The sequence below is a fragment of the Acanthochromis polyacanthus genome, chromosome 4 (genome assembly GCF_021347895.1).
Source record: "Acanthochromis polyacanthus isolate Apoly-LR-REF ecotype Palm Island chromosome 4, KAUST_Apoly_ChrSc, whole genome shotgun sequence".
NCBI classification, from domain to species: Eukaryota; Metazoa; Chordata; class Actinopteri; family Pomacentridae; genus Acanthochromis; species Acanthochromis polyacanthus.
Genome location: NC_067116.1, coordinates 29348648 through 29361890, shown reverse-complemented (window position 1 = coordinate 29361890; position 13243 = coordinate 29348648). Strand labels below are relative to the sequence as shown.

Below are 13243 nucleotides of genomic sequence, written 5' to 3'. Positions count from 1 at the left end.
AAAATACAGTGAATGGTTTGAGGTTCAGGCCTATGCAGAATTAAACCAGGAGCAGTGTTGGTATATGCTGCGTTTGATGGCCACTTCAAGAGATAATGGACTTGGCTTCCGGTGGTGTTTTACACAATCGCACTGCATGTAGTCAGTTCATGCAGTGCTTAGCTTGGTCTGCCAAACCTTCGAGTCTTGGGTGACTGCTCTGTCAACTATCGCTGGTGCTTTGACCCCTTTGGTGTTGATTCCAATGCGATTTTCAGCTCTGTTCCATGTGGTGTTATCAGCTGGTAGTCTGAATGTGTGTCAGCCATGAATGGATCCTTCTTGATCCGGGTTCTCCTGCTCTGTGTTAGCCAGTCTGGCTAGTTGTATGTTGTTAACAGCTGACTCATTCTGAGCTGCCAGGCAATGATAGAGTTAACTTCTTCCGCCATCAGGAGTAGCCATGTCAGGTCTTGACATACTGGCAGTTGTGGCTTGTATATTTCTCTTTTTCATGTTCTCTGATGTTATACAGCCCATCTTCTTGTGTTTTTGTGCCTTTTCTCTCTCTTTTCTCCTCTACTGCTCTAAGGTGCTCCTCTTCGCAGTGATTGGTGGGTGGTTCTGGCCCACGGTCTATTTAATGGAGGCTAGGGGAAAAGAAGTCATCTCAGATGAAGCAGCCCTCCTGCAGCCTTTTTCCACTGCCTGTTTTTCTGTACCTCTTTATTCTTTGCCTCCATTTAAGTATGAAAGTCTGGTAGACTTGTGGTGTTTTTTTGTTTTTTTGTTTTTTTGTTTTTTTTTGTAAGGTTGGATTTATGAGGAGTTATACAGGCGATAGTGTGGCGGGCCCAGATTCTCTCTCCCATTCTGTTCTTTTTGGCCACCAGGCTTGCATAGTTTTGGTTGGCATTTGTTCATGGTCACTGGGTTAAGCCAAGTTTGTTTTATCATGAGTGTATCTCTGTGTTCATAACAACAACATTAGGGTCTAAGCTTGTGGACCCTACTGGAGGCTAGTCCTGGGACTCAAACTGACCCGCTGTTCCAAAGTCAATGCCATTACCACTGCACCATCCCAAAATTAATTGGGTAGCTGCGGGGTAGCTGCTTCTGTTAGTATTTGTGCAACCATGAAAACAAAGCTCTAACAGTATTCATCACACAACCCATCACATCCTCCAGCTGCGTTGTTCTGGTGCAGACTGGTGCCCCATGTACAACACAATGCTATTTCCCAGCCTTTACAGCACATAATTGTGACTGTACACAATTTATTCTTGATGACATTCACATCCAAGATACAGTTATAGGCACAATGATCGTGACACATAATGATGCAACAGGAGCTGCATTTGATGAACACCTCACAATCACAGTAAGTGCTGCATTTTAATATAGTCGATGGGCAAAATATAATTTTCATTTGAATATGCCTAATAGCTCATGTCAATTAAGGTACTGGGCAACATATGAATGATGAAGAGTATGACTAAAACGAAGGCTCATTTAGCATATGTGTGTCCAACAGGATGTAGGATATTTGCAGCTAATGATCTGTGGTTGAGTTTGTTGTTCATTTTTCCCCATTGCAAAATTCTTAAAATTCTTCTCTTCTTCTTTGAATAGTGTAGTGGGGGGGTTCATGTTGTCAGGACTCGCAGAGGCACAATTTTGCCCTTTGTCAGTCTCTAATCCAGTAATAGCAGCTGATAATACACCTCATTTCCAAGACCTGTCTGCACCCCCACGTCTACACGTAGCAATTTGGGACACTGAAATGTCAACACTTTTGTTTTCCTGTAGCGTCATAGATGCCTTTGTTTACGACCGCCTCTTTGTCCATGTGCCGGTGTGCGTCCACATATAATGCCTGCCCGCAGTGCGTCTGCTCGACTGCTCCATTTGATTGCTCGCTCCAGTTGCACTCTTGGAAATGTTAATGGAGGGCAGTTAATGTCAGATACAGTTCACCGCCATCTGTGCTCGATCCACTGTCACCCCACTGGCGAGATAGATTAAAAAAACAGATGGGGAAAGATTTACAAAGAAGGGTTAAGGAGTCAGAGAAAGTGAAGAATAACCCCCGCTGCTGTATTGAGTCCGTCTGCTTAATTGCGTTTCTGTGTGCATATTTGTGTCGGTTGTGCGTGCGCAAGCTTCATGTGTTGGTGAGTGAAGTGTGCGCTGGTGTGTAAAGCATTTACATCGCTCTGTGAAGAAGGTGTGAAGCAGACAGACAGTCAGGTACATCTTGTCCAATGGCCCGTCGAACACTTTGGCTACTGTTGCGCTGTCACGGTTTTCACACACACACCTACACACACACACACGCAAACACACACACACACTGCTCGCTCTGTTGCCTCTCTGACCTGAGATTGCTGTGTACTGCTGCTCACACCCAGAGAAGCACTGGGCCATACACACACACACACCACGTACACAAAGTCACACTCACACACACACACAATGATTTATGGCCTCCAATATAGTCAATAAGAGCCAGGGCCAAGATGAAGGACTTGGGCAGGAGCTTGCAGGACACACACATGAAAAGAGACACATATACACACACACTGTTGTCCATTAGCTAAATGTACGCGAGTGAGCTGTTTTCCACTTTGGCTCTCTTCATTACACTCTTGTTTAGTGTTACTGTTGACTTTGCTGCTCCGTGTAAAAGACTGATAGTGTTTATAACCTGTTTACAGTAAAGTTACGTGAAAAAAGTGAACATTGTTGATGATTTTTGACACATTTGTGTGCGCATGCATTTGAACCTCTTTGAAACAGTACATTACAGTGATATAGATAAGGAAAATCTGCCTTTCAGTAATTTATTGAAATCACAAATTTCAATACATGTAAAATCCGTCTGTGGATTTAGAACCTGGTATTGCCGCCTTTAGCCCAGACAACCTCTTCTAGCTGTTTTGCCTGATTGTCCACCAGTCTCCAACATTGTCTTGCTGATTTTTTTTTCTTTTTACCATTATTCCATACTAAATTCCCTCATCTGCAGGGTATTCAAGTGTTTTCTTGCACGTTCTGCCCATTTCAAATCACCTACCAACCTTAACATGGAGTTCACATCAGGGCTTTGGCTTGTTCATCCCATAACCCTCCATTTCTTCTTTCTGAGCTTTTACTTGGTGGATTCATGTCGAAAGGTCCACTTCAGGTTCAACTTTTAGACACATGACCTGCTATTATTTTCTAGCTCGCTTTGATATGATGTGGGACTCATGCACGATTCAGTGACTGCAAGCTCCCCGGTTCCTGAGGCAGAGACTGCAAAATGTCATGTGTCATTCGTGTGAGTGTGAGTTTATCTGTAGGCACTTATTCAAAGAGGATGGAGTGTTTTCTTTTCTAAATATGTCATGAAAGTCCACATTTTCCTGCATGGCATGTGAATAGCATTCCATGAAAGCACCACTATGAACATTTCAACCTTTAGCTCTTGGTGATTCATGCAGTTTGTGTGCAAAAAAAAAAATGTCATAGCTGTAGAAGTCTGAACACACACACACACACACACACACACACACACACACACACACACACACACACACACACACACACACACACACACACACACACACACACACACACACACATCATGCATACGCTGATGAAATCAGCACATCCTGCTCTTTCTAGGGCTGGCTGTAAACTGTGTCCAGTTAATCTGTTCATGGTGATGAAGCATTTGAAAGTGGTCTGTAAACAGAGATCAAAGCACATATGTATATGTATGGCTTCCTCAAAATGGAGACAATTAAAGATCCCCCGACTCATTATACTCCTCTAGCAAGCCTGCAGATTTGTCTAAAATTTTACTGACCATACCATGTGAAACTCTATACAGGGTCATTCCATGCCAATCCACTCAGATTTCAGAACTTTTCTCAGTTCATGTCATGTATTTTTTTTTTTTTGAAAAAAAAAAAAATCATGGAAAAGCTTCTACCTAAACCATGGAATCTTGCTAAATTCTACAGTTTCACTCCAAATACTTTTTGAGTAAACTGATTATTTGAAAATTAGCCTTCGGTGTTAAATTTTATAACTTCAGTGATTCTTTAAAACATCTTTAAAGCCTCACCAACTGCATATTTTTCGCAGGGTATTTTTAACTGAATATATCTCAAGAAATAGTCAGAACTTGTAGTCATGTTAATAGCTTATGCTGACTTTTTGTATTATTATTTTATTTTTTTAATTAAAAATAATAATACAAATCTATAGTTTGTCATCAAAATGAAGCACTTTTGATTTTCAAGCATTAATATCTCCACCAATTTTTTGTTGTAGGGAGGAACAGCTTAGTTTCATGCCCTCGGTGAGTTGACATGGAATGACCCTACGGTAAATGTAAATACACACCTGTTAGAAAAAAAGCCTTGAAAAATCCCCTAAAAATGACATTCATATCTAACTGAGCTGCATTTTCAGGTAGGTTTTGAGGAAAACATATTTTATCACGGATTATATTACAAATTTCTTTCTACTCCACATAACTTTGCCATGTGATGTATTGCTTTCCAACTGTTGCTCCTTTTTCAACCAGCCAATCCTATATTAGGTGGGACAGGACTGACCACCGTACAAATGGAGGAGAAGATTCAAACCTGTTATCAAAGTTTGTATTTCAACCCAAACCTTGATAGTTTCCTCAACCTAACCCCATAGTATCTTCTTCTTTATTGTCTTCACCTCTGGGCAGCAAGGAACACAACTAATACCAGCTAACATGGAAGAACATCTTGCCACCATTTTCTCTTATGGATTGACACAGGCTGCCGTCTAAATCCCATTCTTTTAGAGTGTAATGCAGCTGCCCTTACAAAGTGCATACTGTTTCATGTAATGTACAAATGGGACATACCGTGTCATAACATTACACCTTAAACTTTGATTGCTGCAGTCCGTAGTGGGAAACCTGGCCCCTGTTTGTCATGTTTATGCTCACACTCTGATGTATGTGATGTGTATGATGACGATTGTCAGGGAGAATTCCCAGAAAACGATGCTGGCTTGCATACTACAAAATCCCACCGAAAGTAGTAGGACATCCCTGTACTTTTGATATACTGTGCATTGGGAGAACTGTTCTAGCATACTGTATAGTATGGTGGTGTGGATGTTGTAATGCATCTACAGTTTTGTTTGTTTCCTCTTCTTCTTTTTAAATTTTTTAAAAAAGAACTTGTCTGTTATCCAATATTTCTAGTTTGTTGAATATAGCCATATGCAATGTTGCTCATGTCTCCACTTCCTGGTGACACTACACAGCCTAGTTTTTTTTTCATTCCAAAGCAGATGATAGAAACAAATCTAATTTTGTCGTTGCCGGGGTTTTTTTTGTTTGTTTGTTTTTGTTTTGGGTTTTTTTTTTTTTGAATGCTGCAAAAGAGCTTGTCAAATTCACTTGTCAGCTAAGGAAACATGACTACACAGCCACAGACATCTGTGTCGACTGAATCTTGTTTATCAAGCATCAGTATGTCCCATCAACATGGTTCTTGTATTACTTGATCACCTTTCTGTTTTTAGATATTTGCTGTTTATTGAAAACCTTGCACTTGAAAAAAAAAGTGGTCCTGGAACATGGACAACTCTGACATGCCATATGACAAAATATTATGAAGAGCCTGACTTATTCTCATTACTTCTGCATCTGCACAGTCTGACAGTGAAAACCAAGCAAATTATCCACAATTAAACAGCTCAAATACCTATTTTTTTACTCTGTTCCTTTCCTCTTATATTCTCATTTCCAGTCTGCTCTTCCTTTCTGTGATTTTTCATCTTCTCTGCTCTCAAGACTTTTATCCTCTTCCCCCTCCCCACTTTACTCGCTAACTTTTGTTTGCCTAATAAACACAGGATCTCTTAGCTTGGAAATAAAAACAACTCTTTTTTATTTTATTTTTTTAGAGCAACACAAGCTGTGCTTTCACATAAAACAACGGTCAATTAGAGTTAGGATGCTGAGCCGCTCCCTGGGCCATAAAACAAGGATAACAATGTGAAAACTGGAAACAAGAAGCGACGACGCTTTCATGACTCATCTGCAGTCATTGGGGTTATTTCAGGGGCTCATTGAGAACTTTTTATAGCATTCTTTTTTCATTGCTGTATTTGCTTATTCAAATTGCTTCCATGTTAAATGACTTGCCGATTAGCTTTCAGAAAAAAGGTCCTATATTTCACTTTTACGTCAGGTGCAAGCCGGTGCGGTTCTCACCGGCAGCAGCAAAGTTAAGATTTGGCTTTATCATCGTGTCCCAGTCTCACTCACGCTGTTGTCCACCAAAGGAGAAGACAGTCTTGACTCGCAGTTTGAGTTGAGATTCTTAGAAATGGCTCTCTCCTGGAGATGCGGTTGAAAATAAATATTAAAAAAAACTCTGTGGAAAGTGAAAACTCTGCACTAAAGCAGACCACAGACTCGTTCTATCGTATCGGAGAGAGCGAGAGAGAGAGACAGGAAGTAAGAGAGACTGATTTGGTGTATCTCAGAGAGTGTGTCGGCCGCTGACTCTGCGTTTTCCAGCGGCTGGGTTATCTCTGCGAGGTAATGAATGGAGTCCGATGGAGTTAAGTTGAGATGAATGGAGACAAATTCTGGATTCAGCACACAAGCCTTATCATCACTGGAGTATGAAGGCAGCTATTAAACAATGCCTACAACATACGGTGTACAGGAAGGGACCTTTGGTAATTCAACATTAAGCTGGCTCTCCATTTGATAAAGTGCCACAGAAACCCACTTATCCTGTTATAATATATTTTCTGTTGTTGTTAATACTAATTCTTGATCATGCCACGTTTTTCTTCAGATATGAAACTTCAGTTTTGCAGTATGTTAGCTGCATCGAACATCCTCAAAGTGGTAAGTAACATGCAATTCTGCAGCCACATATATCTTGTACTTATCACAGTTGGACAAATTTCTTCACTCGATGTAAGCTTGCAACTCCAAGCGTTAAGTCCTTCTCCAGTTGTGTATGTAACCCTATAAACCGCGCTTGCTGCGTAAGAGTTCCATATTTCTACATCTTTTCCATCTGCGCACTGCAGATTCAAGGTAGAACTTCTTGTTTCTCTGTTTTGTGAGTGGTTCATATTAACAGAAGAAAAAAATGAAGTCCATTAGGAAATAAACAAAAGTATGTCCTTGTGATTGTGATTAAAAACTCCACCTTTCAAGTCATACTTTCTCATTGTGGTAATTCTTCAACTGTTGCACCTTCAATTTGGCCAAAGAGTAACAGAGATCTGCAGAGTTATACATGTGTTTTGAACAAAAGCTGATGAGCCTTGACAAATCAAAGGGAGAAACACTAAACTGCAGTACAGAACTGCAGGGCAGCACTTGTGCTCCAGTTGAAGGGGTTATTTTATAACATAGTTTGCAGCATTTCACAACATAATAGATGTCCGTAGTATTTTCCTTCTGCTCCTCCATTATATAAAATCTGCTATTTAATGACCGTCAGAGTGGCAGAACGTCAGCATGATTATATTCTTCTGAGACACCACTGAATTAAATAGATTTTTTTAAATATTGAATTTGTGACAACTTAAGGTTATGCATTTTACAAAGAGCGCTTCACTCTGTGTGCTGAGTGTTTAATGGATTTAGTTTCTGTGAGTCAAACACTTAAACAGTACAAGCATGTGTCTACCCATAGCTTTGAATGAAGCATATCTTTCAAACACCAGCAAAGTGATATTTTCAAGGTTAATTTTCAGGACTTAATCTTTATGACCAAATTTCAAAGCCAAATATTAAATGGGCATGCAATGATGAGAATTTGTTTTCAGATTGCAGATATGAAGCAGTCTCCTGTGTGCAGATCTACTCCATTTTGAAATGATACAACATTTGCATTTTGGAATAAAATGCGTGCTTCGTGGCTCAGTACCGCAGCCTGGATTTTTTTTGTTTTAGCGAGAAACCAAGCTTTCATCTGACAGAAGCAATAGTGAGTGCAATCAATTATCATTCTGAAACAATCAGCAAAGCACACTTACAGCAATGTGCTGGAACAGTGGTTTCTGATAATTGGTAAGCTGTCCTCCCACTGATATGATAAACAACCACGGTGTTCCAGGAAAAAGAAGGTCTCTGATATTTTCCTAAAGTGGGATCGCAACCACTTCAAATGAAACTGAGGATTACGCTCATGAGACACAAAGAGGGAGAGGTTGGTGGGGTGGGATGTAGGAGAAAGAGTAATATATAGCGAGGGAGGGGGAATGTTCAGTGTGTGGCTCATTAACTCAGTAGATGTAATCAGTGGGAGGGAGCGAGACATTTTGCCATCGACTAATGAGCAGCATGGGTAGCGTGGTAGTGAAGCCATACCATATGCACTGACTGAACTCTCTTGACAGCACCGAGGCTCTGATGTAGCGGTGCTGAAGTATGCGCAGATGATTATGTATGCGTATTGGTATGTAGGCTCAGGGGTTAAATTGGATACATTCATAGTAACTTTATTGATCCCACACTGAGAAATATGGTATCTGAAGTGTCAAAGCAGCAGAGACACAAGAACAAATATGGCCGGCAGCGTGATAACACCCAAAACACCTCACAACACGGCAGCATACTGACATGTTTCAAGATTCTCAAGAAGCACCGATTTATCACATTTGCTCCCTGGATTGACACGTGTCAGCTGCTCTGTCTGGGCTACCAGATCTGGCTGTGTGATGTAGTTAGTGTATGTGGGAAATATGTTACAGGCAATGAGAAATGACTTAATGCTGCATGATAAGTGAAAGTCCACTTAGCACAGAGCACTAATGTACCCCCAAGTGATTCTATTACTGAACAGTAGACACTTTACATATTCGCAGTGATTTATCTATCGTACATGGGATGTCATATTTGTTTCTGTTGTTTTTATTCTAATTTACTGTAAGGCTCCAAATTGTTAATACTCATTCCAAATTTTGAATTATTCATTTTTGTTTGACCAATAGGGTTATTCTTGGCCAGGAATTGGTGGATTTTGGTGTGAATTGCTGCCCTAAGCAAGGGAATGTAGACATCTGAGGATCTTTTTCATGAGTGACAGGAAAATGGAGTGTAAAATGGACATACGGATTGGCACAGCATCAACAGCAATGTGGGCTTTGTACCTGATTGCTGTGGTAAAGAGGGAGCTGAGCTAGAAGGTAAAACTCTTGATTTGCCAGTTGGTCATTCCAACCCTCACCCATGGTGACATGGAATCCATGTCCCTGTGTGTAAACTATCTTCATTTTGTGCATCCACACTGAAGTATAATCAGTGTTTCATCATTATACAAAGTATAGTTAAAGTGTACAAAGTTTTAGCAATGTACAATATTGGTCAAAACCTTTAGAACACTACAGCTTTTCCAGTTTTTTATTGGAAATTTTGTATGTTAATGTCTAATTGTGCTCTGAAACGAAACTATGTAACACATAAACAATTGGAATTAAAAAAAATAAATTTAGAAACCAAAATTTATTCTGAATTATTCACTTTTGATTCATCGACCTAGCCACCTTTGGCAGATAAAACAGCTGAACACACTCATGGCATTCTTTCCACAATTGCAATCTAATATTGTTCAGAAAGTTCTTCCCAGCTCTGTTGCAGAAGCTCTCATTAATGTGTAGCACTTGTAGGTTGCTTTGCTTTCAATCTTTTGTCCAGTTTATCCCAAACCAGCTCCATGGGGTTTAGGGCTGGAGACTGTGCTGGACACTCCATGTTTTCAAGCTTACCATGTCTTTCTTTTTTTCTTAAGGCAGTTGTGGCATAGCTTGGATTTATGTTTGGGTCATTATCTTGCTGTAGGATGAACCCCTGACCAACAAGGTGCACACCACAGGTACTGCATGGGGCTGCAGAATGCCGTGGTAGCCATTTTGGTTCAGGGTATCTCTCATTTTGTACAAGTCACCGACCCTGGATCCAGCAAAACAGTCCCAGACCATCACTGTTCCTCTTCCATGTTTGACGGTTGATGTCACACACTGAGGAACCATTCTTTCACCTATTCGACGGCGTACAAAAATCCTGCATGATGAACCACTGAATTTCAATAGAAATCTGGAAAAAACTTTTTACTGGTAGAGTACGTTTTCAAAATTAAAGTCATTTCCTTCTTACTTGGGACAGATGCACGCTTTCTAAATATTGAGAGGGATGTATTCCCTGTATCTCCCCAAAAACAAATCGGATCCTGTCCAATACAAAGAAATACAAAGAGGGAGGGGCTTGTTCTTGTGTACCTACTTAGAGCCAGTAGGTACTGGCATTGGTACTATATTTACAATATTTTTCAGTTTTGTTTAATCTGTAGTCAATATACTTTAGATGGTTTGCAGTTGAAGAATTTTCTGTAAATATAGAACTCATCTCCAATTAGTGGCTCAAAGAAAAATAAAAATAAAAGGATTTGCTATGCGATTTGGTCACTGTGTGATTGTGTTGACATACAAAAGAAAAAGTGCAATTTAGAGGAAATCATGAGCTTGTGTGAAGTTATTACTTTTTGTGTGAATGTTTCTGCTGGTTAATATACATATTTCAGTTTACATCTGGACACACAGAGCAGCTAATCCCACTAAAGTAATTTAAATGAATAACATCAGGATTCAGAGAGAAACAAAAAATAGGCAAAACATTTTAGTTGGCAGCCCACATTTATTATAGCAGTCACTATTTCCCCACCACTAGTTTACACTGATTCTATCATTCTTAAATGCATACAATGTTAAACATATGTTGATGCCATATGTCCCCATTTGTTAATTTATGACATGAAATATCTTTCATGTTTTCAAGAAGCATCTGGTCTTAGGTGTGAAACATCACAGCAGTAAGAAGGAAGCTGTAATGCAAAATACTATATCCTGAAATTTTACAGGATTTGCCAAATGCATAAATATGAGCATATGCACTGTAAAGATGATTAAAACGAAGCACACACTGCATTTGTGTAAGTACAGCATGCATCTCTACCACAGAGAGCAGCCATATGGGACACATTATGGGCCCACCATGTGGTGTCGTCAAACTGACAGGACACAGTGATTTAGCACTGCTGGAAGTGGATGGATCCATGCTTACCTTCAAAGTCATCTGTCTCCTGGCTCTGCAAGAGTCTAAAAGCCCTCAGGGACACAGTGCAGTATGTTGGTCATTCAAGCACCTCTCAATTACTGCTTTTAATTTCCCTTCCACTGCTGGTCCGTCTCCATTAGCGGTGACATTTCCCTGAGATTCTTAGTATGTAGCAGCTTTTTTATTCATCACAAAAGTCCCTGTCAGATGCAGAGGTTTTACTGAAACTCTGTGTCTGCACATCACTGAGGACAAACTGTAAGACTATGCAGCTGAGGTTTAGGAGCCATTATGCTGCAGCCAGACTGATCATGTAGCTGCTAAAAAGCTCCTTAGGCTCCTTCATTGCCTCAAACTAACTTATTTGATTTGAAGAGATCTTTTTCTTTTATGTCCTGGCTGCATTTATTTAGTCTGAATTATTCTGGGCTGTGTCTGCTGGTTGACTGGTTGCTTGATATGCTCTTGCCCAACAACCGCTGATGTAACTTTCATAAGGTGGAAAGCGTCAAATCAATAGCCGTCCGAGATTAATGCATTACTTTTGGCACTGGAAGAAAGACATTGCCTGTGGTCCTACTCGCAGCCCTGCATCCTCATAGCTTTGAGCTCACCCGACCTAATGGAGGCTGCCTGGTCGAACCTGTGCAATGTTTACTGAATGTTGATTGGGCTACAGATAGACACCATGTCACATAAGTCATCTAGCTTTTGTTGTAAAAAGTTGAGTGTAAACTTTCCAAACAATAACTTGTACATCACAGCTCACCAGCATAGTACCACAAAAATTACTGTCATAATATAATTTGTTAAATCTTAGTTATCTGACAGTCATTTACTATAAATGTGTTAATTTGGGTTTCTGTGAAAACTGTATTCTCTATGACAACTAACCAACTCCAGATTAAAAGTTGTGTTTGATTGTATTAAATCAGAACAAAGAAGAAAGTGCACACTACTTTTGTGTCCTGGCTGTTCCGTTGTCTAGAAAGTACCTGGAACTTTAAAACATAGTTGAACTTCATTTTGAAAAGATCACCTTAATTGGCAAATGTATTAAGCTATAGTTCCTCCTGGTTCTACTGCCGCTGTCCAGTAATATAAGTGGCTAACAGAACTGTCAAGGGCCATGCAGGAAAGTTGCTCTGCAGTGCATGAGGGTTTTATTACTTAACTAATAATTACTGCTTATCTAAAAGGGCTCACTGCCCCGGGGCATCGGACCTCGAGAGACATGTTTATTTTGTCCCAGCTTGCTGTCATAATCTGATTACTGCAAAATGAGTGATGATGAGAAACAAGTTTATATCATTATTAGTAAGTATAATTGTATTGGCAACATACACTACTTTGGTTATTAATATCTAAGCAAGCAAAACTAGCATGTATGGAGTTTCATAAGTGTCTGTTTTTAGGCCTCATCTGCTCAATATCTAAATGCATGTGTTCATTTCAAATGTAAGAAAGCATGGAAGTAGCTGACTGATTCTGTAATACTGAAGAGTGGCTATTGCAACAGGATAATGAACCTTGCGCACACTACAATACCTGCCTAAATGTACCCATACCAATGCTAAAGTGTTACGCCAGCAAAAATCTGAAGTATAGAAAATATATGATGGAACATGGAATTGAAAATTTGTTGAATATTTTTGGTTTGTTTTTCTTTCTTTTTCTTTAAAAAAAAAAAAAAAAGGAATACTGGCCTATCAAGTAAGTCATCTAAAAAAATGTAAGTCAAATTAATCAGTTATTATTTCCATCACCTTGGTAGCCAGTCCCTCTAATAATCCTTTGAACAAATCAACATGCCCTGTCTGCAAGAAGCTTTACCAAGTAGCACATGTTGGTTCCCTTGGTCCGTGTAGGTAAATCATTTTTTAACAGCAGGACTTTGTGGTGTCTGTGGGCTCATTCTGACTGTCAGCTGTAAGCAAATTAACACAATATTTTGTCCCATGCATGTACTTTGTGGACAATTGGCAACGAGTGCTTGGTTTTGCAGCCAGGCCTCTTATTTTGTCACCATGAAAGCTGTGGTGTGCTTCCAAAAGAAGAAAAATGTGGTTGGCAAACCCTCAATACCTATAGAGAGTAGAAGCAGGAAACTGCACACACAATGTCCAGCTGTTGCAC

At 39.9% G+C, this 13243-nt stretch overlaps 1 protein-coding gene across 3 annotated transcripts in view; it reads left to right on the top strand.

Moving 5' to 3' along the window:
• LOC110966177 (inactive N-acetylated-alpha-linked acidic dipeptidase-like protein 2) overlaps nucleotides 1–13243 on the top strand; it is a 580988-nt gene that overhangs the window by 135828 nt on the left and 431917 nt on the right. The gene's annotated exons all lie outside the window — the stretch shown is intronic.